Source organism: Pseudophryne corroboree, chromosome 8 (genome assembly GCF_028390025.1).
Source record: "Pseudophryne corroboree isolate aPseCor3 chromosome 8, aPseCor3.hap2, whole genome shotgun sequence".
NCBI lineage: Eukaryota > Metazoa > Chordata > Amphibia > Anura > Myobatrachidae > Pseudophryne > Pseudophryne corroboree.
In genome coordinates, this window is record NC_086451.1 from 225697580 (window position 1) to 225725303 (window position 27724).

The following is a 27724-nucleotide window of genomic DNA, read 5'->3' on the forward strand; positions in this document are numbered from 1 at the left end:
GTACAGTACAGTAGGCCATTGCTATTGATATATTACTGGCATATAATTCCACACATAAAAAAATGGAGAACAAAAAGGTGGAGGGTAAAATAGGGAAAGATCAAGATCCACTTCCACCTCGTGTTGAAGCTACTGTCACTAGTCATGGCCGAGATGATGAAATGCCATCAACGTCGTCTGCCAAGGCCGATGCCCAATGTCATAGTAGAGAACATGTAAAATCCAAAAAACAAAAGTTCAGTAAAATGACCCAAAAATCTAAATTAAAAGCATCTGAGGAGAAGCGTAAACTTGCCAATATGCCATTTACGACACGGAGTGGCAAGGAACGGCTTAGGCCCTGGCCTATGTTCATTGCTAGTGGTTCAGCTTCACATGAGGATGGAAGCACTCATCCTCTCGCTAGAAAAAAAGAAAATACTTAAGCTGGCAAAAGCACAGTTCTTCGAAATCACAAATCCCCAAGGAGAGTCCAGTTGTGTCGGTTGCGATGCCTGACCTTCCCAACACTGGACGGGAAGAGGTGGCGCCTTCCACCATTTGCACGCCCCCTGCAAGTGCTGGAAGGAGCACCCGCAGTCCAGTTCCTGATAGTCAAATTGAAGATGTCACTGTTGAAGTACACCAGGATGAGGATATGGGTGTTGCTGGCGCTGAGGAGGAAATTGACAAGGAGGATTCTTATGGTGAGGTGGTTTGTTTAAGTCAGGCACCCGGGGAGACACCTGTTGTCCGTGGGACGAATATGGCCATTGACATGCCTGGTCAAATTACAAAAAAAATCACTTCGGTGTGGAATTATTTTAACAGAAATGCGGACAACAGGTGTCAAGCCGTGTGTTGCCTTTGTCAAGCTGTAATAAGTAGGGGTAAGGACGTTAACCACCCAGGAACATCCTCCCTTATACGTCACCTGGAGCGCATTCATCAGAATTCATTGACAAGTTCAAAAACTTTGGGTGACAGCGGAAGCAGTCCACTGACAACTAAATCCATTCCTCTTGTAACCAAGCTCCTGCAAACCACACCACCAACTCCCTTAGTGTCAATTTCCTCATGAGACAGGAAAACCAATAGTCCTGCAGGCCATGTCACTGGCAAGTCTGATGAGTCCTCTCCTGACTGGAATTCCTCCAATGCATCCTTGAGTGTAACGCCTACTGCTGCTGGCGCTGCTGTTGTTGCTGCTGGGAGTCAATCGTCATCCCAGAGGGGAAGTCGGAAGACCACTTGTACTACTTCCAGTAAGCGATTGACTGTCCAACAGTCCTTTGCGAGGAAGATGAAATATCACAGCAGTCATCCTACTGCAAAGCGGATAACTCAGGTCTTGGCAGCTGCATTGGTGTTAAGCGTGTGTCCGGTATCCACCGTTAATTCACAGGGAATTAGAGAATTGTTTGAGGTACTGTGTCCCCGGTACCAAATACCATTTAGGTTCCATTTCTCTAGGCCGGCGATACCGAGAATGTACACAGACGTCAGAAAAAGACTCACCAGTGTCCTAAAAAATGCAGTTGTACCCAATGTCCACTTAACCACGGACATGTGGAAAAGTGGAGCAGGGCAGACTCAGGACTATATGACTGTGACAGCCCACTGGGTAGATGTATTGCCTCCCGCAGGAAGAACAGCAGCGGCGGCACCAGTAGCAGCATCTCGCAAATGCCAAATCGTTCCTAGGCAGGCTACGCTTTGTATCACCGCTTTTCATAAGAGGCACACAGCTGACAACCTCTTACGGAAACTGAGGAACATCATCGCAGAATGGCTTACCCCAATTGGACTCTACTGGGGATTTGTGACATCGGACAAAGCCACCAATATTGTGCGTGCATTACATGTGGGCAAATTCCAGCACGTCTCATGTTTTGCACATACATTGAATTTGGTGGTGCAGAATTTTTTTAAAAACGACAGGGGCGTGCAAGTGATGCTGTCGGTGGCCCGAAGAATTGCAGGCCACTTTCGGCATTCAGCCACCGCGTGCCGAAAACTGGAGCACCAGCAAGCACTCCTGAACCTGCCCCGCCATCATCTGAAGCAAGAGGTGGTAACGAGGTGGAATTCAACCCTCTATATGCTTCAGAGGATGGAGGAGCAGCAAAAGGCCATTCAAACCTATACATCTACCTACGATATAGGCAAAGGAGGGGGAATGCACCTAACTCAAGGGCAGTGGAGAATGATTTCAATGTTGTGCAAGGTTCTGCAACCCTTTGAACTTGCCACACGTGAAGTCAGTTCAGACACTGCCAGCCTGAGTCAGGTCATTCTCCTCATCAGGCTTTTGCAGAAGAAGCTGGAGAGATTAAAGGAGGAGCTAAACTGGAGCGATTCCGCTAGGCATGTGGGACTTGTGGATGGAGCCCTTCATTCACTTAACCAGGATTCACGGGTGGTCAATCTGTTGAAATCAGAGCACTACATTTTGCCCACCGTGCTCGATCCTAGGTTTAAAGCCTATGTTGTATCTCTCTTTCCGGCAGACACAAGTCTGCAGATGTTAAAAGACCTGCTGGTGAGACACGCGGAACGTGACCCGTCAACAGCTCCTCCTTCACATTCTCCTGCAACTGGGGCTGCGAGGAAAAGGCTAGGAATTCTGAGCCCACCAATTGGCGGTGATGCAGGGCAGTCTGGAGCGAGTGCTGACATCTGGTCCGGACTGAAGGACCTGCCAACGATTACTGACATGTCGTCTACTGTCACTGCATATGATTCTGTCATCATTGAAAGAATGGTGGAGGATTATATGAGTGACCGCATCCAAGTAGGCACGTCAGACAGTCCGTACGTATACTGGCAGGAAAAAGAGGCAGTTTGGAGGCCCTTGCACAAACTGGCTTTATTTTACCTAAGTTGCCCCCCCTGCAGTGTGTACTCCGAAAGAGTGTTTAATGCAGCCGGTCACCTTTTCAGCAATCGGCAAACGAGGTTACTTCCAGAAAATGTGGAGAAAATGATGTTCATCAAAATGAATTATAATCAATTCCTCCGTGGAGACATTTACCATCAATTGCCTCCAGAAAGTACACAGGGACCTGAGATAGTGGATTCCAGTGGGGACGAATTAATAATCTGTGAGGAGGGGGATGTACAGACCCTGTCACTGAAATGATGGGTTTGTTAAAGTGTGCATGTCCTGTTTATACAACATAAGGGTGGGTGGGAGGGCCCAAGGACAATTCCATCTTGCACCTCTTTTTTCTTTAATTTATCTTTGCATCGTGTGATGTTTGGGGCCAATTTTTTTAAGTGCCATCCTGTCTGAGACTGCAGTGTCACTCCTAGATGGGCCAGGTGTTTGTGCCGGCCACTTGGGTCGCTTAGCTTAGTCATCCAGCGAACTCGGTGCAAATTTTAGGACTAAAAATAATATTGTGAGGTGTGAGGTGTTCAGAATAGACTGAAAATGAGGGGAAATTATGGTTATTGAGGTTAATAATGCTATGGGATCAAAATGTCCCCCAAATTCTATGATTTAAGCTGTTTTTTAGGGTTTTTAAAAAAACAAAAAACACCCGAATCCAAAACACACCGGAATCCGACAAAAAAATTTCAGGGAGGTTTTGCCAAAATGCGTCCGAATCCAAAACACGGCCGCGGAACCAAATCCAAAACCAAAACACAAAATCCGAAAAATGTCCGGTGCACATCTCTAGTATAAATGCATAAAAATGGGATGGATCAGCGCTACAGCTGTTACTAACTGCTCTGTGACACCCTGTGACTGTGTAACTCTGGGAGGCAACGGAGTCAGGCCTGGTGCTACCCGCTCAGCAAAGGGATGCATCCCCGCTGCTGCGCCGGCCTGTCCCCCCCTGCTGCTGCTGCCGGCTGCTTTGCCTGTCAAACTATATGACAGGCAGCAGCGCCGGCAGCTTGGAGCCTCCTCTCCCCCTCACCTGTGACAGCGAGGTTGGTCGGGTTGGTGTGGGCCAAAAAGGGGGCATGGCTACATGGGAATGGGGGGCGGAGCTACATGGGACCAGGCTGCTGCTGCTATGGCCAGACAGACTGTTAGGTAAGTGAAGGGAAAGAGAGAGAGAGAGAGGGTGTGTGTGTGTGTATATATATATGGGTGTGTGCGTATATGGGTGTGTGTATATATGTGTGTATGGGGGGTAGTTGGTATATGTGCCATTTCTATGGGCATTACATATAAGCTGTCGAAGTCGAAAATATTATACCCACATGCATCACGTGCAAACACCACACAGAGTGGCCTCTGTGTGGTTGTGTACCCGCCGTGCGTGCGCAAACCTGGATGCTGTATACATTGGCTCGTGAAGCCCTGCATATTAGCACGTGGTATGAGTAAATACAGTAACATACGCATTCACATAGAAAAGCCACAAAGCCATATTCAATATTTTATCCATATAGTGCATAAGTTACACATAGTCTGTACACTCTTCAATGGCAAGTTACTATGCACACACAAAATAATCAAATCACTCATACACATTCAATGGCGATACTTCCAAGAACTCAATTACAAACAGTGTCTTGAATGTATCAGACTGTATTGTTTACGCAAAGCTTTGTGATCATGGAAAATAGACCCTGAGCTATGGGGAATGTAAATACCATTGTTTGGGGATGCAGTCAGTTTACCTCCAATCAAAATACCAACGTTCAAAATCCCGACACCAATTGACCGATGGTCAAAATCCCGACAAGGTCAAGATACCGACACGGACAAAATACCAACATTTAAAATACCGACAAGGTCAAAATACCGACATGTAAAATGCCGACAGGTCAAAATACCGACATGATTTTTTCATGATTTTTTTCATTGAAACCGACTTGTTCATACTTTACCATCCCAGTGGACCTGGAGGGGGAATATAATAGTATGCCGAGCGCAGCGAGGCACCGTGCCCGAGGCATGGCGAGCGCAGCGAGCCATGCGAGGGGACGCGGTACACTTTATATGGTGTCCATGTTGATTTATGTCGACATACACACAAAAAAACATAAAAAATGCATGTCGGTATTTTGACCTGTCGGCATTTTACATGTTGGTATTTTGACCTAGTCGGTATTTTAAATGTCGGTATTTTGTCCGTGTCGGTATTTTGACCTTGTCGGGATTTTGACCATCGGTCAATTGGTGTCGGGATTTTGAACGTCGGTATTTTGATTGGAGGTATTTCATACCGATCCCATTGTTTGCCCCCATTGTTTTAGAGTTGTATAGTGAGTCAACAGATACTGGACTGTCATTGTTGCACTGGGAGCCAGAACAAACAAAAGAACAATATATGTTAGACAAGAACACAAGCCAAACCCTTAGTTGTTTAACAACTTGCAAAACCACAAAAAAAAAGACATTTACAGACCATACAATTGATGTATGGTATATCAAATGTATAACATTTATATTCTCATACATATAGTTTAAATACATCTAACTCATGGTAATATATATATATATATATATATATATATATGTGTCATAACTAATTGTAATAGCAGGAATGAATATATATATATATATATATACATATCTCGAGGATGGGAATGGATAAACATATCATGTGTGGAATCATATTGTTCAGGGTCACATAAGCAGTAATCCAGTGGGTATGAGGATATTGTCTCATATTGCGGCAATAAGTTATTAATAATACCGGGTTTATGTATGATAATGTGATGGGTTTAACTGGTCTTGGGGCGGGAACTCAGATGTAAACAACAGTAATCACATCTCAGGACTTAGCCATCGCCCACCGTTTGAGCTGACCAATGATCCCCAGTGCACAGGATATGTCCCACCCCCGGACCAATGGAAGAAGAGCATACATTTCCCATTGTATTGTGATTTGGACCATTGTATAAAAACAAGGCCTCCTGGCCAGTCTCAGGTTAATTCTCTGAAGGTCATCTTGCTAGATTGACTGAGGACCGATCTGGGTGGTGCAGGCGAACAAAACGTATGTATCCGTTGGTTGCAGCCTTTTCTCTTGTATTATTGTATTTCTGTGTGTATCCCCTTTTAAGTAAATATTTGTTGCTGCTTTGGACCACAACATAACATAACTACTGGTGTCTCATTCCATTTCTGTTAAGGGTTTAAGGTGTATTCACCCAAACGTGTAGCTGCATTGTGCTCACAGCGTGTCGGTGTGCTTACGCAACGTGTACGCATTCATAGAGGTTTATCGCACACACACTTAGCGGTCGCAGCGGCCCATACACTGGTGTAATAAGGTATTGCTTTTTCCTGAAAGTTAATCAAACTTAACAGTTGGCGGCTCGTCCGGTTCACCACATACTTATGGACTTGCAGGCCATAACAGACTTTGGTTATCAACAAAGGGTGGAAACGCGTCTTAAGTAATTTTACATTGTGTTTAAAACCATCTTGTGTTGTTAGACCACATCTGTTCTGTATAGTCTTAGAGGTGCTGGTGTAACCCGAGGGACAAACAGGAAAAAAGCTGTTTATTATTTGTGTGTAACTTTTGGTGCGAAAGCGTGCACAAAAGCATACCGATACTTTGCATACGTTCTCACATATTGTTGCCATAGGTTATAATAGTCATTATAGATCTGTATAAAGTCGGATACGTTTATTTGTTATATATTTGAGATAGTGTGTTAAGGGAGTAATTATAAAAACACGAAACGCAGTTCCGGCCTAAACATTTAGGTAAACACTTAAAAGAGGATTACCTTTGGGGGTAACTTCCGGCGAGTGTAAGGAACAATTGTGTATTGTGTAAGTTAGCAGTATTTGTTGCTCACATTTATCGTGATATAGTGTGGTTTATTTAGGTGCGAACGCACGGTGAACTCGTGGCATGTTGTGTGTGGTAAGCGTACGGGAACGCACATTTAGCATGGGAATGCACAGTTGCGTGCATACGCACGGATACGTGAAGGAGCGAGCACAGGTTATAACCACACAATAGCAGTTCAAGTTAAGGTGGGGTAAAGGATTTGTAGTTATACAATAGCAAATAACTATCCAATTTTAAAAGCAGATTATTATAATATTTTGTTTAAACTGTGCTACCTCCGGGATAGGCTATCAATCAAAGGAAGTGATATTTTTCTGTACAGAAAAACACTGTGTATTTGTGTGAGCTGAAAGTAGGAGTGGACGTATTGAACCCCGGAAAATCGGGATTCCGTGAGAGACGCTGAGTTAGCAGAGGCTCGCGGCGTGAAAGGGTTGCAACATTACGTATTGACTAAATGGACTAAGTGGCCTAAGTGGGCTTGGTGTCCTAAGTGGATTAAAACAAAGGAGCATGATAAGTAGATTGTGAAGTTTAAGGTTTTTGTGTTACGCTCCGGCTGATGAGTGCAGTTTAAATTCGACTCCCGTGATCGTAGGGCATATAGATAACAAGTATCTATAGGCCGTGCGATTGGACTGCACGTCCGTGTGTTATACACGGCGCAACGTGATACTATTTGCGTTATTTTTTGCAGGTGTGTCATATGCGCTTTGTAGAGCATACGCAGATGTGATTGTGTAAACAAGGGGATTTTCGCTCCTTAGGAAATCTCCCTGGTGGACATTCACTGGAAAGGGTGATCGATAAGGTGTTTCTCATCCTACAAAAATTCCAGTGGAAAGATACCGAAAAGGAATTTTTCGCTGGCTCTCTCAGGAAAATATTCCAACAGAACCTCCACTGAAAGAAATTCCAGTGCTGAAGTGTCTGATAGGAGTCCAAGGTTGGGAACATCGCGATCCCACTATTGACAGTGGGTCACAGTACAGGCCAGCAGGGTCAGGAGCGAGTGAAAGCACTCGGTAAAAACTTTCATCGTTTTTGTGCATTTGGGGATTGTGTATCAAAAAGCCCACAATGGGAGCCAAGTGCACAAGCGAAAGGCGTTCAGCAGCCAGGGTTCAGGCTGGGGAAGAAGGGCCAAGAGGGTCCGCTAGGTGGATAATGTGTGGGAAGTATGGTCCACATGTAGAGGCTTTTTGTGATGAATGGGTATGTATGACTGCTGATGATGAGGCATCATTTCCTAGGATGGGTAGTTTTAAACCAGAGGTACTGCAGAATGTAAGGAATAGAATATGTCTGACCAAATCTAAGAAACAAAGGATCAGACATAACGACTCTTTAAATATATGGCAACAAGAGGGAGATGTGCAAAGGGAGCTGGCTCGCACAGCAAGTTCCAAACCTGACAAGAATGTGATTGCGAGCACATCATCACCGACACATGTCGATGGAGAGAAAACAGCTACAACCAATGGTACATCGGCAAATGATAGGAACATGCATATAAATTGTATTAACCAAAACCCATGCATATTGTACCCTGTCTTAAGTTCTCTCAAAGATCACAGGTCGGAGGAAGATGATGGATCCAGCCTAATCTCAGCCCTCATCCAGGCAGCCACCTTGCAGGAAACTCAGGTAGGCACAGCCCAACCAGTAAGAGCAGTGACGGTGTCTTCCACTGAAGGGACGGGTGAGATCATAGCCACCGGTAAGTGTAAGACTGTTCATTACGCAGAGACAGCAACACCTCACAGTGAGCCGATTAGGAATGGAATGGTAGGGTTACATCCTGTCTGGGTAATAGCAACTCCCAATGGGAGAACCGATAGACAGGGAGTAACCCTCATCAGAAATACTGCAATGTATTGCCCGTGGACCAGATCAGAACTGCGGTCAATCATTTCAGAATTTCCCGATCCCCGGAGACATTTAGCCAGATGCCAGAAATTTATTAAGGATCTGGGTAATGCCCATGAACCTACAAACAAAGATTGGCGAACAGTTTTAAAAGTGTGCCTACCCCCTAATATTAACACCCAAAAATGTATCACGGATTGTAAGATAGAGTCAGACAGTCCTCTGACTGACGAATACAATCAGGAGAACGTGTAACGAATTAACTTACAACTAGGATTGTACTTCCCCATGGTTGTCCAGTGGAATAAAATTTTCTCCATAAAACAGAGAGAAAATTACCCGACATCCGAGTATTTCCACAGGGCTTTACAAATAATAGCTAGATACACTGGGGTGAGGGATATAAAGAATGATGCAAATTACAGGGAGGTGGGTGTCTCTGTGTTAATGGACGGGTTCAATAAGGCATTGAAAGTCAGGGTACAGACTTCTTTGTCTAATTGGAGTGGGGTCACTGTAGATACTCTCAGGGAGTTTGCTATTGAGCCTGACAGGAATATCTCCAAACGCAAAGAACAGCAGGAGAAGAGGTTGATGACGGTAAGCATACAGGCAATTAAAGGGATGTCCAATCAACCAAGACCCCAGGCCCTTGAAGATTGGAAATGGACAAGAATATGTTATATTTGTAGAAAGGAGGGATATTTTGCCAGGGATTGTAGGAGTAATGGGACACATAGTAAATATAGACCCCCTAGATAAAGAACACGAGCCACGTTATCAAACACATAGACGGGACCAAGGGACATATAGTAAGAATTTAAAGCCATATAGAAAACACTATTCGGCAAATGGGAATAATGGGAGAAGTGCAACATTACCCTTTGAAAAAACCTGCTGAAGTTACGATTGGGCCTCTACGATGCTAAACTTTTTTTTTCTCCTAGCAGCAGTGGCCCCTGACTAACTTAATCGACAGAGACTTTGTTAAATATGATATACATATAGTGTGCTCCCGCTCAGGAAGTACAAAGTATGTTAGATACCCACAAAAGACTAATGTTGCATTCCACTGTTCTAGATTCATGTCCATCACAGGTAGAGGAAATGATCTCACAAAATACCGGGTTCTCTATGAACTTAGGATGGACAGGACACTGGATTGATGGCTGGGATAGTCCCAGTAGTGATACAACAAGCACAAACTGTAAAGGGGAGTAGACCAAGTAGAGAATCAATTCCCCGTAGTGCCCAATCCAGTTGTCATTTTAATAAAATCCTCTTCACCTCTACAAAACCTCTGTTACCAAGCTCTATTAGTTTTTTCTTCACAGTGTCCTCTTCATATTTTACGTTCACCTTCAGGGGGGTACAATACATGGACCCGATTACAGTTCATACACCACATGCCTTATTGGACCTTCAGAGTTCTGCCCGAACCCGGTATATCTCACCATCACGATGGCACCAGTATTACTGCAGTGTGCCTTGTCATGCACAAAGGGTGGAGAATGAGAATACTGGTGAAGGGAAATTTTGTACAGACACTGATATGCATGATGGTGTGACGGCCCATTGGTGAACGCAAACCTGACATTTTCTTTTTTTTTCTCTTCTCCTCTCTCTCCCCTAGAGATGTTTTTACCCTACACAACAAATACACAAGAACTAATCGAAATGCAAAATTTGTGTTCCCTACAGGAGAAGGCTGTCTGGAAGGTGAAGGGATATGGTCAGGAGTCCTCAGGACTTTGGAGAGATGGACACGGTAAGCCAGTGGCCCCCAGGGCATATCTCCCAAGCCTAGCTGAGGCGGCACTTGGTCTGACTCATCTGGGCAAGGAAGGTATGTGCAAATTGGTAAGAGCCTACTGGAGTGTACCAGGGTTCTCTTCTCAGGAGAGCAAGAAAGCAATGACATGTCTTACTTGCTTGAGGAAGAATATTGGAAAGACAATACCAACGGAGCCATCCCATATCCCTCCTACAGACGGACCTTTCCAGGTAATACAAATCGACTTTATACAGTTACCACCCTGTAGAAATTGAAAGTATGGGGTAAATTTACTAAGCTCCCGATTTTGACCGAGATGCCGTTTTTTCATCAAAGTGTCATCTCGGTAATTTACTAAGCAATAATCACGGCAGTGATGAGGGCATTCGTAATATTTTGAAGTCCAAGAAAAAAATCACGAATGAATACACCATCGGTCAAAACGCGGCTGTTTAAGTATGAATCTCGGTCATTTACTAAGAAGTGCACAGCAAAAAAAAAAAAAACACTGCCGTGAAAAATTACAACTCGTAAAAAAGTGCTAAAAAAAAACAGACCTACTTTTTTTTTCCGTGATTGGATAGGCATGCAGGGATCCATGAGATCCGTGCATGTATATCAGTGGGAAGGGGTGGGAAAGTTGTTATTTTATTAAAAAAAATTGCGTGGGGTCCCCCCTCCTAAGCATAACCAGCCTCGGGCTCTTTGAGCCGATCCTGGTTGCAGAAATATGGGGAAAAAATTGACAGGGGTTCCCCCATATTTAAGCAACCAGCATCGGGCTCTGCGCCTGGTCCTGGTTCCAAAAATACGGGGGACAAAAAGAGTAGGGGTCCCCCGTATTTTTAAAACCAGCACCGGGCTCCACTAGCTGGACAGATAATGCCACAGCCGGGGGTCACTTTTATATAGTGCCCTGCGGCCGTGGCATCTAAAATCCAACTAGTCACTCCTGGCCGGGGTACCCTGGGGGAGTGGGGACCCCTTCAATCAAGGGGCCCCCCCCCCCAGCCACCCAAGGGCCAGGGGTGAAGCCCGAGGCTGTCCCCCCCCATCCAATGGGCTGCGGATGGGGAGGCTGATAGCCTTTGTTGTAAAAGAAAAGATATTGTTTTTAGTAGCAGTACTACAAGTCCCAGCAAGCCTCCCCCGCATGCTGGTACTTGGAGAACCACAAGTACCAGCATGCGGCGGAAAAACGGGCCCGCTGGTACCTGTAGTACTACTACTAAAAAAATACCCAAAAAAACACAAGACACACACACCGTGAAAGTATAATTTTATTACATACATACACACATACATACATACTTACCTTATGTTCCCACGCAGGTCGGTCCTCTTCTCCAGTAGAATCCAAGGGGTACCTGTTGAAGAAATTATACTCACGAGATCCAGGGGCCCAGGGTCCTCGGAGAAATCCTTTGTAATCCACGTACTTGAAAAAAAAAAAAAAAAAACGCTTACCCGAGCCACGCACTAAAAGGGGACCCATGTTTGCACATGGATCCCCTTTTCCCGACTGCCAGAAAACCCACTCTGACTGATGTCTAAGTGGGTTTCCTCAGCCAATCAGGGAGCGCCACGTTGTAGCACTCTCCTGATCAGCTGTGTGGTCCTGTCCTCACTGACAGGCAGCACACGGCAGTGTTACAATGTAGCGCCTATGCGCTACATTGTAACCAATGATGGGAACTTTCTGCCCTGCGGTTGACCTAAAGTGACGTCACCGCTGAGCAGAAAGTTCCCATCATTGGTTACAATGTAGCGCATAGGCGCTACATTGTAACACTGCCGTGTGCTGCCTGTCAGTGAGGACAGGACCACACAGCTGATCAGGAGAGTGCTACAACGTGGCGCTCCCTGATTGGCTGAGGAAACCCACTTAGACATCAGTCAGAGTGGGTTTTCTGGCAGTCGGGAAAAGGGGATCCATGTGCAAACATGGGTCCCCTTTCAGTTCGTGGTCGGGACACCGTTTTTTTTTTTTTTTTCAAGTACGTGGATTACCCCTGGATTTCCCGAGGAGCCTGGACCCCTGGATCTCGTGAGTATAATTTCTTCAACAGGTACCCCTTGGATTCTACTGGAGAAGAGGACCGACCTGCGTGGGAACTTAAGGTAAGTATGTATGTATGTGTGTATGTATGTAATAAAATTATACTTTTACGGTGTGTGTGTCTTGTCTTTTTTTGGGTATTTTTTTAGTAGTAGTACTACAGGTACCAGCGGGCCAGTTTTTCCGCCGCATGCTGGTACTTGTGGTTCTCCAAGTACCAGCATGCGGGGGAGGCTTGCTGGGACTTGTAGTACTGCTACTAAAAACAATATCTTTTCATTTACAACAAAGGCTATCAGCCTCCCCATCCGCAGCCCATTGGATGGGGGGGGACAGCCTCGGGCTTCACCCCTGGCCCTTGGGTGGCTGGGGGGGGGGGACCCCTTGATTGAAGGGGTCCCCACTCCCCCAGGGTACCCCGGCCAGGGGTGACTAGTTGGATTTTTGATGCCACGGCCGCAGGGCACTATATAAAAGTGACCCCCGGCTGTGGCATTATCTGTCCAGCTAGTGGAGCCCGGTGCTGGTTTTAAAAATACGGGGGACCCCTACTCTTTTTGTCCCCCGTATTTTTGGGACCAGGACCAGGCGCAGAGCCCGATGCTGGTTGCTTAAATATGGGGGAACCCCTGTCATTTTTTTTTCCATATTTCTGCAACCAGGATCGGCTCAAAGAGCCCGAGGCTGGTTATGCTTAGGAGGGGGGACCCCACGCATTTTTTTTTATTATTTTACAGTGTTTAATTTAAAAAAAATAAAAAATAAACCCCAGCACGGATCACACAGATCCGGCCGAGATTGATTGTAAAAAAAGTCGGCAGTGTTTTGCTAATCACTGCCGTAAAAATATAAAAAAAAACACGAATGACATCGACATCGGAAGAAAAGAAAAACCCGAATACGACAGCTTAGTAAATTAGTCGTAATCAATTCAAAAAGTTGCAGTTTTACACTTTCGATGTCATTCGTGATTGAACTTTGACCTGAAATGGGAAAATACGAATCTTAGTAAATTTACCCCTATGTTTTAGTATGTACCGATGTATTCTCGAACTGGGTAGAAGCATTCCCCGCTGCCACAAATATTGCCGTATTCACTGCAAAGAAAATCGTACAAGAATTTGTGTGTAGATATGGTATCCCTAAAATGATTGAAAGTGATATGGGTACCCATTTTACAGGTGAAGTCTTTCAGGTCAAGTGCAAACTGATGGGTATTAATAGTAAGCTGCATACTCCATACCGGCCACCGGCCAATACGAAGGTGGAGAAAATGAACAGCACTATTAAGAACAAACTGAGCAAAGTGATGGTTGAAACTGGACTGTTGTGGCCAGAAGCACTGCCACTAGTGTTGTACAGCATCAGAACCACTCCCAGGTCACCGCTTAACCTATCACCCTTCGAAGTTCTTTTTGGACGACAACCCCATGTAATGATAGACCCCCAGGATGATTTGAAGTGCAATAATGAAATGACTGTGCAATATTTTGTTAGGATGAGCCAGCAACTGAGAAACCAGCAAAGGAATCTGAAACTGGCGATTCCTGACCTACCAAACAGTAATTGTCATGACATTGAACCTGGGGATTATGTGATGATTCGAAATTTTCTACACTCAGGTTGCCTCATTGACAGGTGGGAAGGACCGTATCAAGTTTTGTTGACCAGCATGACAGCACTGAAGGTTGTCGAGAGAGAGACTTGGGTCCACTCGTCCCACTGCAAAAAGGTTGCTGACCCGGAGAAAACTCGTGACAAAGAGAAAGGTGTAGAGAACCTTGTATCACTAGAGAATCTGTTCCGGGAAAGCTGAGAGGCAGGACTGTTGGATGGCACCTGAGCGTGGTGAACAGCAAAAATCAAGAACGGTTGTCATAATTTTTTTTTCCTCCAATTACCCCCCACTGCATTTTTTTTTTCTCCCTTCCTATTTTTCTCCTTACCGAAATAGATCCACATCAAGAGACTGTGTTCTGGCTTTTTCTTGTGACTCTATTTTTTGTTCAGGACAATTTGTTTTTGTGAGGGCCCCCGAGAGGTCGAGCAAGGATCAGGAATGGGTTCTGATGGAGTATATGGATTCGTAGGATCCGAGGATCAGTCCATCACTTTGGTCAAAGTTGGTATCAGTAAGAGATCTGGTAGTCACGGGGCTCGGAGGCAATGTGAAGGGTTATTGTCTGATGAATATTGCATATATAGGCATTGCGACAACATAATTGAAGATGGGTGCATCCAGAGATGTCAGTCAAATAGTAATATCAACATGGTCAGACATTCTTTGCGTGATTACCACTCATTAGTGGGTACGGTCTTAAACCAAACGGAATGCTGGGTGTGCTCGCAAGTACCTCAAGGACAGAGTAAGTCGGGATTAGTGCCATACCCTTTAACAGTAAATGAGGTACTCGAATTACAGGGGGGTAGACCGGTGGACAAGAAATTCAATATATCTAGGCCCCCTAGCTTGAAGCTCCACCAGTACCACGTAGATAGGTTACTGCTGTGTTTTAACATGTCCAATTTCCGGAAACCAGGAAATTGGGAAGTGACATGGAACAATCAGACAATGACCTTCTCACATAGAGCTGATAAAGTACCCATCAACTCCGAACTTGTACATAAGATAGCCACAAGTGAGAGGTACTTCCGATACAGGTATACACGTGGGATTAAAACCATGTGGGCTGGAAAAGTGTCACAGGGATATTGTGCCCACATCATCCAGCCCGATACTTGTACTGAACAAATGGGAGAACTGGGGACCGGTTTCTTCATAAGAAAAATCTGTGATATGATCTTGTTGCATTTTGTCCCCTATGTTCTTCCAGACGATGCCTACTTCATATGTGGAAGGAACGCGTACAAGTGGCTTACTCCGAGCTCTGAAGGGTTGTGTTACATTGGCAGAGTACTACCAGAGGTCATGACCATTGCACACGACAAAATGAAAGATATTCACCGCAACTCTCAGACTCCTTATACTCATACACACTATGAACACATTGTCAAGAAACACCTCATAGATAGGACAGAAACCGCAGCCTCTGATTTGAATCATGAATCCACGGGATTCAAATTCTTCTCGCATTAGATGTCACCCATACTGCCAGAGGAATTATAAATTATAGGTACATCCATGCGCTGGCGAACTTGATAGATAATATCACTGAGATGTATGATGACACCTTCAGGTATACGGGTAGGGAGCTACAGGCCTACAAGAAGGAACTGGTCAAGCACAGGATGGTCTTAAATTACGTCACGGCTGTAACAGGTGGGTACTGTGTTACTCTGGCAACTCAATATGGTGTGAAGTGCTGTACATACATTATGAATAGTACTGAAGACCCAACGGAGATCATCGATCAAAAGATGGACGAGATCTTGCAGTTGAAGTGGTAGTTCAGACGGAAGCACAACCTTACCTTAACGGCCGTGGGTAATGAATTGACCGGCTGGGCCTCATGGTTGAACCCACTCAAATGGTTCTCTGGGTTAGGAGAGTGGACACAAAATGTAATTGCAAGTGAGGGAAAGTTTCTCCTCTATCCTGGGTGTCGTCATAATTATCGGTCTGATATTCAGATGTGTTAGAATTTTGACGCGGCGCAAACACAGGACAATTTGATGAGTCTAAGGAGCGAGGGCATTGTAACAGCGGCATATTTGATTTATGACCCAACCGTAGAAATAGTGTTGTGATAAGGATTGCAAATGAATTTCATGGCCTGTTTCTTTCACCATCTTTTTGTTTTCCCCTCTACCCAGAGATATCCACAACCGGAAACGACATAAATGTACATGAATTTATGTGAATGTATTTTTATATGTCTTACCCTCATCTCTGCAATCTTCAGTTAATAACACACATAGTCGATAAATGTTAGTTATGTGTGGCAGTTATTGTTTGCTGCCAAAGGGTGGACTGTCGAAGTCGAAAATATTATACCCACATGCATCACATGCAAACACCACACAGAGTGGCCTCTGTGCGGTTGCGTACCCGCCGTGCATGCGCAAAACTGGACGCTGCGTACATTGGCTCGTGAAGCCCTGCATATTAGCACGTGGTATGAGTTAATACGATAACATACGCATTTGTATAGAAAAGCCACAAAGCCATATTCAATATTTTATCCATATAGTGCATAAGTTACACATAGTCTGTACACTCTTCAACGGCAAGTTACTATGCGCACACAAAATAATCAAATCACTCATACACATTCAAAGGCGATACTTCCAAGAACTGAATTACAAACAGTGTCTTGAATGTATCAGACTGTCTTGTTTATGCAAAGCTTTGTGATCATGGAAAATAGACCCTGAGCTATGGGGAATGTAAATACCGTTGTTTGCCCCCATTGTTTTAGAGTTGTATAGTGAGTCAACAGATACTGGACTTTATTAGGTCGACAGGGTCAAAAGGACAACAGGGTCAAAAGGTCGACATAAAAAAGATAGACACAGTTTTTTTTATTTTACATTTTTGGACTATTTCATACTGTCTTTATCCATGTCGGCATAGAGTTGGTTATAAACCTTGTGGTGAGCCCGAAGCGTGGTGAGCGAAGCAATCCCACGAGAGGACGCCTTTCTACAATGGTGGATCCAGATGACAAAACTATCCACACAAACCACAAAAATGATAAAAAGGTGTCTACCTTTTTTGTGTCGACCATTTTCTTGTCGACATTTTGACCCTGTAATCAGACCACAATTTGTGCCAAAATAGATCACTATTACACAGAACTCCAAAATAAAGGCTAAGATGGGGCATGTGGCAAAGGACAAATCATGATAAAGTATTGTGAAATCAGCATCATATACAAATGAAATACACAGGGGTGTATCTAGGGACTGGTGCCCCCCATGTTTGAAATAGGGAAGGTGCATGTGCAAAAAAGGGACATGATCTTGTGGGAAAGGGGCATGACCATACAATAGTTCCCCCAATTCAAATTACGCTACACAGTAGTATCCCTTATACACATCATGCCCACTCAGTAGCAGTTCCCTTTACACATTATGCCCACACAGTAATTCTTAGAACACTGAGGAGACATGAGCAGTGCCTGGCCTGGCTGAGGAGGTAATGCCACCCAAGGCCAGGTAGTATAATCAAATAGTAGTGCAAAGATATGCAGTGCAGCGCACTACCCAATGGTGCAAGTAGAAAAAAATCTTAGTGGTACTGTGTGGCACGCACACGTCAAAAAATGGCTGTGGCCACATGGGGCGTGGCCAATGAAAATGGGGGTGTGATACACATATGAGCCCAATAGTGTAGTGCCAGATACACATATGCCCCCAACAGTGCCAGATACACATATGCCCCACAGTGCCAGATACACATATGCCCCACACAGTGCCAGATACACACATGCTTCCACAGTGCCAGAAACACATATGCTCCCACAGTGCCAGATATGCCCCCACAGTGCTAGATACGCCCCTACAGTGCCAGATACACATATTCCCCCACAGTGCCAGATATGCCCCCACAGTACCAGATACACATGCCCCCACAGTGCTAGATATGCCCCCACAGTGCCAGATACACATATTGCCCCATGTTGCAAGATATGCCTCCACATTGCCAGATACACATGCCCCCACGGTGCCAGATATGCCCTCATAGTGCCAGCTATGCCCCCACAGTGCCATCTATGCTCCCAGCAGCGCAACTCACTGTTGTTGATGCTGCTGCTGCCTGGGGCCGGCATTGTCTGCTGCTGCTGTCGGGGAGAGGAGAGTGCAGCACGCGCCTCTCCTGCCCTCAGTCCAGTCACCTCCTGCTTCAGTGGCGGGGTCCTGTAGCTCAGATTCTGGCGCCAGTCCACGAGCCAATCAGAGCTTGTGGTCTGGCAGCAGCGGCTCCTGATTGGCTGCCGGTCCGCAAGCTCTGATTGGCTCATGAACCGGCGTCTGAGTACACGCCACCGCAGCTGCCGGACTCAAAGGGGGTAGAAACCGCAGGTCTACGGACTGAAGGGGGCAGGAGTGGAGAGGCGCATGCTGAGCTCTCCTCTCTCCACAGAGTCTGCAAGGTGGTGGCCTGGTGGTACTGTGTACCAGCTGGGAATTTCTTACCGGTACGCAGTACCGCCATACTTGCAGCAGTGGCACTACCTAACTCTCCCATTCAAATATACATAGCTGTAATCCCCCCTCAGCACATAGCCATAGCCCCCAACAGAACACAGCACGTAGTTATTTCCCCCCTCCCAGCACTGTCATAGTCCCCTCCCAGTGAATAGCCATAGCCTCCCCACCTCTTCAAGCAATAGCCGTAGTCCCCCCAGCACATAGCCGTAGTCTCCACCTCTCGCTCCCATCACATAACAATAGTTCTCTGCCAGCATAGATAGCCATAGTCCCCCTCCCTGCACATAGCCCCTCACCTCCCCAAGCACATAGCCATAGTCCCCATCCCCCTCCCAGCACATAGCTGTAGTCATCCCATAGCACATACTGTAGCAGTAGTCTCCCCCACTCCCAGCACATACATAGCCTCCCCACACAGCACATAGCCCTAGTCCCCACCCCACAACATCCCAGCAGATAGCCGTAGTGTCTGGCAATACCTGCTGTGCCGAGCTGCCTTGGATGGAGGGCGGAAGATCGCTCTGCAGGCAGGAGCTGGCGCCAGTGTCCGATCACCGCACCAAACTACATGAAGAAACTGAAATAAACTACAGCTCCCAGCAGCCCTTGCCGCCGAAGCTCCCGACAGCAAGGGTTACTGAGAGCTATGGTTTATTTTCAGTTTCTTCTTTGTAGTGCATTGCGGTGTCGGACACCGGCGCCAACTCCTGCCTGCTGAGCGATCCTTCGCCCTCCATCTCAGGCAGCTTGGAACAGCAGGTATTGCCAGACACTACGGCTTAAGGGATTCCACCCATTGGCCGAGGGTGGCTCCGTTAGGAAGGGCCACCATCAGGGGGGTGCTGCAGGCACAGTAGTCCCGGGCCTGGCCTCTCTAACATAGAGGAGAGGACCCGGGCCGCTCATGCCACCGTCCGCCCGCTGCTTTGCTCCGCCCCCTTTTCGTCCCCGAGTTCTGACAGTCACAGGAGGGGGAGAGGACCACCGCTACTGTTCACAGGATTTATTTATTTATTTCTCTGACGTCCTAGTGGATGCTGGGGACTCCGTCAGGACCATGGGGATTAGCGGCTCCGCAGGAGACAGGGCACAAAAATAAAGCTTTAGGATCAGGTGGTGTGCACTGGCTCCTCCCCCTATGACCCTCCTCCAAGCCTCAGTTAGGTTTTTGTGCCCGTCCGAGCAGGGTGCAATCTAGGTGGCTCTCCTAAAGAGCTGCTTAGAAAAAGTTTTTAGGTTTTTTATTTTACAGTGAGTCCTGCTGGCAACAGGCTCACTGCAACGAGGGACTTAGGGGAGAAGAAGTGAACTCACCTGCGTGCAGGATGGATTGGCTTCTTAGGCTACTGGACACCATTAGCTCCAGAGGGATCGAACACAGGCCCAGCCATGGAGTCCGGTCCCGGAGCCGCGCCGCCGACCCCCTTGCAGATGCCGAAAAGTGAAGAGGTCCAGAAACCGGCGGCAGAAGACTTTTCAGTCTTCATGAGGTAGCGCACAGCACTGCAGCTGTGCGCCATTGTTGTCACACACTTCACACCAGCGGTCACGGAGGGTGCAGGGCGCTGCAGGGGGCGCCCTGGGCAGCAATGAGAATACCTTGTTCTGGCTAAAAAATACATCACATATAGCCCCTGGGGCTATATGGATGTATTTAACCCCTGCCAGGTCTCAGAAAAACGGGAGAAGAAGCCTGCCGAAAAGGGGGCGGGGCCTATTCTCCTCAGCACACAGCGCCATTTTCCCTCACAGAAATGCTGGTGGGAAGGCTCCCAGGCTCTCCCCTGCACTGCACTACAGAAACAGGGTTAAAACAGAGAGGGGGGGCACTTATTTGGCGATATGATTATATATATTAAGATGCTATAAGGGAAAAACACTTATATAAAGGTTGTCCCTGTATAATTATAGCGTTTTGGTGTGTGCTGGCAAACTCTCCCTCTGTCTCTCCAAAGGGCTAGTGGGGTCCTGTCCTCTATCAGAGCATTCCCTGTGTGTGTGCTGTGTGTCGGTACGTGTGTGTCGACATGTATGAGGACGATGTTGGTGAGGAGGCGGAGCAATTGCCTGTAATGGTGATGTCACTCTCTAGGGAGTCGACACCGGAATGGATGGCTTATTTAAGGAATTACGTGATAATGTCAACACGCTGCAAGGTCGGTTGACGACATGAGACGGCCGGCAAACCAATTAGTACCTGTCCAGGCGTCTCAAACACCGTCAGGGGCGTTAAAACGTCCTTTTACCTCAGTCGGTCGACACAGACACAGACACGGACACTGACTCCAGTGTCGACGGTGAAGAAACAAACGTATTTTCCTTTAGGGCCACACATTACTTGTTAAGGGCAATGAAGGAGGTGTTACATATTTCTGATACTACAAGTACCACAAAAAAGGGTATTATGTGGAGTGTGAAAAAACTACCTGTAGTTTTTCCTGAATCAGATAAATTAAATGAAGTGTGTGATGATGCGTGGGTTTCCCCCGATAGAAAATTATTGGCGGTATACCCTTTCCCGTTACACAAAGGGGGCGACCCGGCACCGGTCTGAAAATAGTTTTTGATTACAGAAAAACCAAATTTGGACAATTTTCAAGTAAAATCTTTAATATAATGTCCAGTTTGGGGGTGCGCCCAGAGCCAGTGACATATGCATAAACAAAAGGGAGAAAGAAGAAGGCTCTTGTGTGGGCGCACTCATTAATGGTAGTTAAATAACTAGAATGAATAACACTAGGTTGATTAGTCAGCAGATAAAACAAAATTTATTTGGAAATATTAAGAATATAATTGCCCCTGGTTGAGGAGATGTGAATGATCCCAGATAAAAATGTTCTGGTCCTGCCTCAGGAAATGAGATGGAGAGGGGTAGAGACACTGCAAGTCATAAACCCTTTCTCACCCGGCCAGTACAGATGATCTGTATTAATGAGATCAATTAAGTCAATTGATTTTAGATTCTGTCATAATCCTAATGAAGGAATAACAGCTGTTATGGCAATAAGTAATAATAGAAACAAATCAAAGGATATACCAGGGTAAAGAAAGAAAAGGATAGGAACAAATGGTGATGCTGCTGTTGGAGTCACATACCACACATCATATGCAATGATTGATGTTCTACAACACTGAGTATTCCCTGTGAGTCTCCACCTCAGGTACTAACTCAGCCCACACTGTTTCGCTTCCAAGATCGGACGAGATCGGGCATTAGCAGTGTGGTTTGATAGTAGAAGGATTTGGTCAGACGTCCAATGAGAGTGCACCTATATAGGGGGGGATAATTAGCTGGGTCTTATAGATATAGTGTGGATCTGCTTTTTGTGTTAGGCAGGAGACATCAAGTCCCACACCGGTGGTATTGTGTCCCTGGATCACAAATGAGAGTCCACGAAAAAGGAAGATATATAGATTTATGAAAAAAAAAAAAAAAAACCCTAAAAAGGATAATGGAGATCAATTAGGCTGTAGTTATTAGGAACGGGTGATAAAAATTACCCGTCCGTATAGATACAAATGGATAAAGAAACACGGATCAAAAATTTTTTTTATATATATGTGTACATTGGTACTGGTGTAAGGAACAGAAAATATGTCAAAGATAATTGTAGATACAAATAAATAGTACTGGTATATGCAATGAAATAATCACTAGTGACATGGGTGTCATTAGAAACACTTTGTGTGAATTGGAGCTGTTATAATCATTAGGATATAGGGAAATAGACATGAAATTCTCATATAACCCATGCAGCAATATGACAACAGGATCTGCAGGAGGAAAGTCAAAGAAGAATGCAGTATTTCTTTCCTATAAAATGCAGTTTTTAATCCTGATGCAATAAACTAAGATGCATAAGCCTGGAAAAAGGCATAAATGAAGCTGCACGGATATAGATACAATTTCTATGACAGCTGGGCAAAAATTAGCCCAAAATGGCAGGATGGAATGATCTGACCTGAGGCTAGGAGTGAATCACTTGCAGTTGGACAAAACAGGACCCATTGGAATGGAAAACATGTTTCACCCCTGTGGGGCTTGCTCACTTCCTGGGTCTGTGTGTGAAAATAATAAACCCCCCCCCCCCTACCCCCACCCACCAACCAAAACACACACACACCCCCCCCCCCTTTTTTTTTTTTTTTTTTTTTTTTCATTTATGCCTTTTTCCAGGCTTATGCATCTTAGTTTATTGCATCAGGATTAAAAACTGCATTTTATAGGAAAGAAATACTGCATTCTTCTTTGACTTTCCTCCTGCAGATCCTGTTGTCATATTGCTGCATGGGTTATATGAGAATTTCATGTCTATTTCCCTATATCCTAATGATTATAACAGCTCCAATTCACACAAAGTGTTTCTAATGACACCCATGTCACTAGTGATTATTTCATTGCATATACCAGTACTATTTATTTGTATCTACAATTATCTTTGACATATTTTCTGTTCCTTACACCAGTACCAATGTACACATATATATAAAAAAAAAATTTGATCCGTGTTTCTTTATCCATTTGTATCTATACGGACGGGTAATTTTTATCACCCGTTCCTAATAACTACAGCCTAATTGATCTCCATTATCCTTTTTAGGGTTTTTTTTTTTTTTTTTTTTCATAAATCTATATATCTTCGTTTTTTTCATAAATCTATATATCTTCCTTTTTCGTGGACTCTCATTTGTGATCCAGGGACACAATACCACCGGTGTGGGACTTGATGTCTCCTGCCTAACACAAAAAGCAGATCCACACTATATCTATAAGACCCAGCTAATTATCCCCCCCTATATAGGTGCACTCTCATTGGACGTCTGACCAAATCCTTCTACTATCAAACCACACTGCTAATGCCCGATCTCGTCCGATCTTGGAAGCGAAACAGTGTGGGCTGAGTTAGTACCTGAGGTGGAGACTCACAGGGAATACTCAGTGTTGTAGAACATCAATCATTGCATATGATGTGTGGTATGTGACTCCAACAGCAGCATCACCATTTGTTCCTATCCTTTTCTTTCTTTACCCTGGTATATCCTTTGATTTGTTTCTATTATTACTTATTGCCATAACAGCTGTTATTCCTTCATTAGGATTATGACAGAATCTAAAATCAATTGACTTAATTGATCTCATTAATACAGATCATCTGTACTGGCCGGGTGAGAAAGGGTTTATGACTTGCAGTGTCTCTACCCCTCTCCATCTCATTTCCTGAGGCAGGACCAGAACATTTTTATCTGGGATCATTCACATCTCCTCAACCAGGGGCAATTATATTCTTAATATTTCCAAATAAATTTTGTTTTATCTGCTGACTAATCAACCTAGTGTTATTCATTCTAGTTATTTAACTACCATTAATGAGTGCGCCCACACAAGAGCCTTCTTCTTTCTCCCTTTTGTTTAGGTATACCCTTTCCCGCCAGAAGTTAGGGCGCGTTGAGAAACACCCCTTAGGGTGGATAAGGCGCTCACACGCTTATCAAAACAAGTGGCGGTACCGTCTCCAGATAGGGCCGCCCTCAAGGAGCCAGCTGATAGGAGGCTGGAAAATATCCTAAAAAGTATATACACACATACTGGTGTTATACTGCGACCAGCGATCGCCTCAGCCTGGATGTGCAGCGCTGGGGTGGCTTGGTCGGATTCCCTGACTGAAAATATTGATACCCTTAAAGGGACAGTATTTTATTGACTATAGAGCATTTAAAGGATGCATTTCTATATATGCGAGATGCACAGAGGGATATTTGCACTCTGGCATCAAGAGTAAGTGCAATGTCCATATCTACCAGAAGTTGTTTATGGACACGACAGTGGTCAGGTGATGCAGATTCCAAACGGCACATGGAAGTATTGCCGTATAAAGGAGAAAAAGACAACGTCTTTTCAGCCTCAGTCCTTTCGTCCCCATAAGGGCAAGTGGGCAAAAGGCCAGTCATATCTGCCATGGGATAGAGGAAATGGAAGAAGACTGCAGCAGGCAGCCCAGTCCCAGGAACAGAAGCCCTCCACCGCTTCTGCCAAGTCCTCAGCATGACGCTGGGGCCGTACAAGCGGACTCTGGTGCGGTGGGGGGGTCATCTCAAGAGTTTCAGCACGCAGTGGGCTCACTCGCAAGTGGACCCCTGGATCCTACAAGTAGTATCCCAGGGGTACAGATTGGAAATTCGAGACGTCTCCCCCTCGCAGGTTCCTGAAGTCTGCTTTACCAACGTCTCCCTCCGACAGGGAGGCAGTAGTGGAAACAATTCACAAGCTGTATTCCCAGCAGGTGATAATCAAAGTACCCCTCCTACAACAAGGAAAGGGGTATTATTCCACACTATATTGTGGTACTGAAGCCAGACGGCTCGGTGAGACCTATTCTAAATCTGAAATATTTGAACACTTACATACAAAGGTTCAAATCAAGATTGAGTCACTCAGAGCAGTGATAGCGAACCAGGAAGAAGGGGACTATATGGTGTCCCGGGACATCAGGGCTGCTTACCTCCATGTCCCAATTTGCCCTTCTCACCAAGGGTACCTCAGGTTCGTGGTACAGAACTGTCACTATCAGTTTCAGACGCTGCCGGTTGGATTGTCCACGGCACCCCGGGTCCTTACCAAGGTAATGGCCGAAATGATGATTCTTCTTCAAAGAAAATGGACGATCTCCTGATAAGGGCGAGGTCCAGAGAACAGTTGGAGGTCGGAGTAGCACTATCTCAAGTAGTTCTACGACAGCACGGGTGGATTCTAAATATTCCAAAACCGCAGCTGTTTCCGACGACACGTCTGCTGTTCCTAGGGATGATTCTGGACACAGTCCAGAAAAAGGTGTTTCTCCCGGAGAAGAAAGCCAGGGAGTTATCCGAGCTAGTCAGGAACCTCCTAAAACCAGGAAAAGTGTCAGTGCATCATTGCACAAGGGTCCTGGGAAAAATGGTGGCTTCTTACGAAGTGATTCCATTCGGCAGATTTCACGCAAGAACTTTTCAGTGGGATCTGCTGGAAAAATGGTCCGGATCGCATCTTCAGATGCATCAGCGGATAACCCTGTCTCCAAGGACAAGGGTGTTTCTTCTGCGGTGGCTGCAGAGTGCTCATCTACTAAAGGGCCGCAGATTCGGCATTCAGGACTGGGTCCTGGTGACCACGGATGCCAGCCTGAGAGGCTGGGGAGCAGTCACACAGGGAAAAAATTTCCAGGGAGTGTGATCAAGTCTGGAGACTTCTCTCCACATAAATATACTGGAGCTAAGGGCAATTTACAATGTTCTAAGCTTAGCAAGACCTCTGCTTCAAGGTCAGCCGGTATTGATCCAGTGGGACAACATCACGGCAGTCGCCCACGTAAACAGACAGGGCGGCACAAGAAGCAGGAGGGCAATGGCAGAAACTGCAAGGATTCTTCGCTGGGCGAAAAATCATGTGATAGCACTGTCAGCAGTGTTCATTCCGGGAGTGGACAACTGGGAAGCAGACTTCCTCAGCAGGCACGACCTCCACCCGGGAGAGTGGGGACTTCATCGGGAAGTATTCCACATGATTGTGAACCGTTGGGAAAGACCAAAGGTGGACATGATGGCGTCCCGCCTGAACAAAAAACTGGACAGGTATTGCGCCAGGTCAAGAGACCCTCAAGCAATAGCTGTGGACGTTCTGGTAACACCGTGGGTGTACCAGTCGGTGTATGTGTTCCCTCCTCTGCTTCTCATACCCAAGGTACTGAGAATTATAAGACGTAGAGGAGTAAGAACTATACTCGTGGCTCCGGATTGGCCAAGAAGGACGTGGCACCCGGAACTTCAAGAAATGCTCACAGAGGACTCATGGCCTCTGCCGCTAAGAAGGGACTTGCTTCAGCAAGTACCAGGTCTGTTCCAAGACTTACCGCGGCTGCGTTTGACGGCATGGCGGTGGAACGCCGGATCCTAAGGGAAAAAGGCATTCCGGAAGAGGTCATTCCTACCCTGGTCAAAGCCAGGAAGGAGGTGACCGCACAACATTATCACCACATGTGGCGAAAATATGTTGCGTGGTGTGAGGCCAGGAAGGCCCCACGAAGAAATTTCAACTCGGTCGATTCCTGCATTTCCTGCAAACAGGAGTGTCTATGGGCCTCAAATTGGGGTCCATTAAGGTTCAAATTTCGGCCCTGTCAATTTTCTTCCAGAAAGAATTGGCTTCAGTTCCTGAAGTCCAGAAGTTTGTCAAGGGAGTATTGCATATACAACCCCCTTTTTGTGCCTCCAGTGGCACTGTGGGATCTCAACGTAGTTCTGGGATTCCTCAAATCACATTTTAAATAGAGATGAGCGGGTTCGGTTTCTCTGAATCCGAACCCGCCAGAACTTCATGTTTTTTTTCACGGGTCCGAGCGACTCGGATCTTCCCGCCTTGCTCGGTTAACCCGAGCGCGCCCGAACGTCATCATGACGCTGTCGGATTCTCGCGAGGCTCGGATTCTATCGCGAGACTCGGATTCTATATAAGGAGCCGCGCGTCGCCGCCATTTTCACACGTGCATTGAGATTGATAGGGAGAGGACGTGGCTGGCGTCCTCTCCGTTTAGAATTAGAATAGATTAGAGAGACACTTGATTTACTAATTTTGGGGAGCATTAGGAGTACTCAGTAGTGTACAGTGCAGAGTTTTGCTGATAGTGACCAGTGACCACCACTTTTATTTATAATCCGTTCTCTGCCTGAAAAAAGCGATACACAGCACACAGTGACTCAGTCACATACCATATCTGTGTGCACTGCTCAGGCTCAGGCCAGTGTGCTGCATCATCTATTATCTATATATAATATTATATATATCTGTCTGACTGCTCAGCTCACACAGCTTATAATTGTGGGGGAGACTGGGGAGCACTACTGCAGTGCCAGTTATAGGTTATAGCAGGAGCCAGGAGTACATAATATAATCCGTTCTCTGCCTGAAAAAAGCGATACACTGCACACAGTGACTCAGTCACATACCATATCTGTGTGCACTGCTCAGGCTCAGGCCAGTGTGCTGCATCATCTATTATCTATATATAATATTATATATATCTGTCTGACTGCTCAGCTCACACAGCTTATAATTGTGGGGGAGACTGGGGAGCACTACTGCAGTGCCAGTTATAGGTTATAGCAGGAGCCAGGAGTACA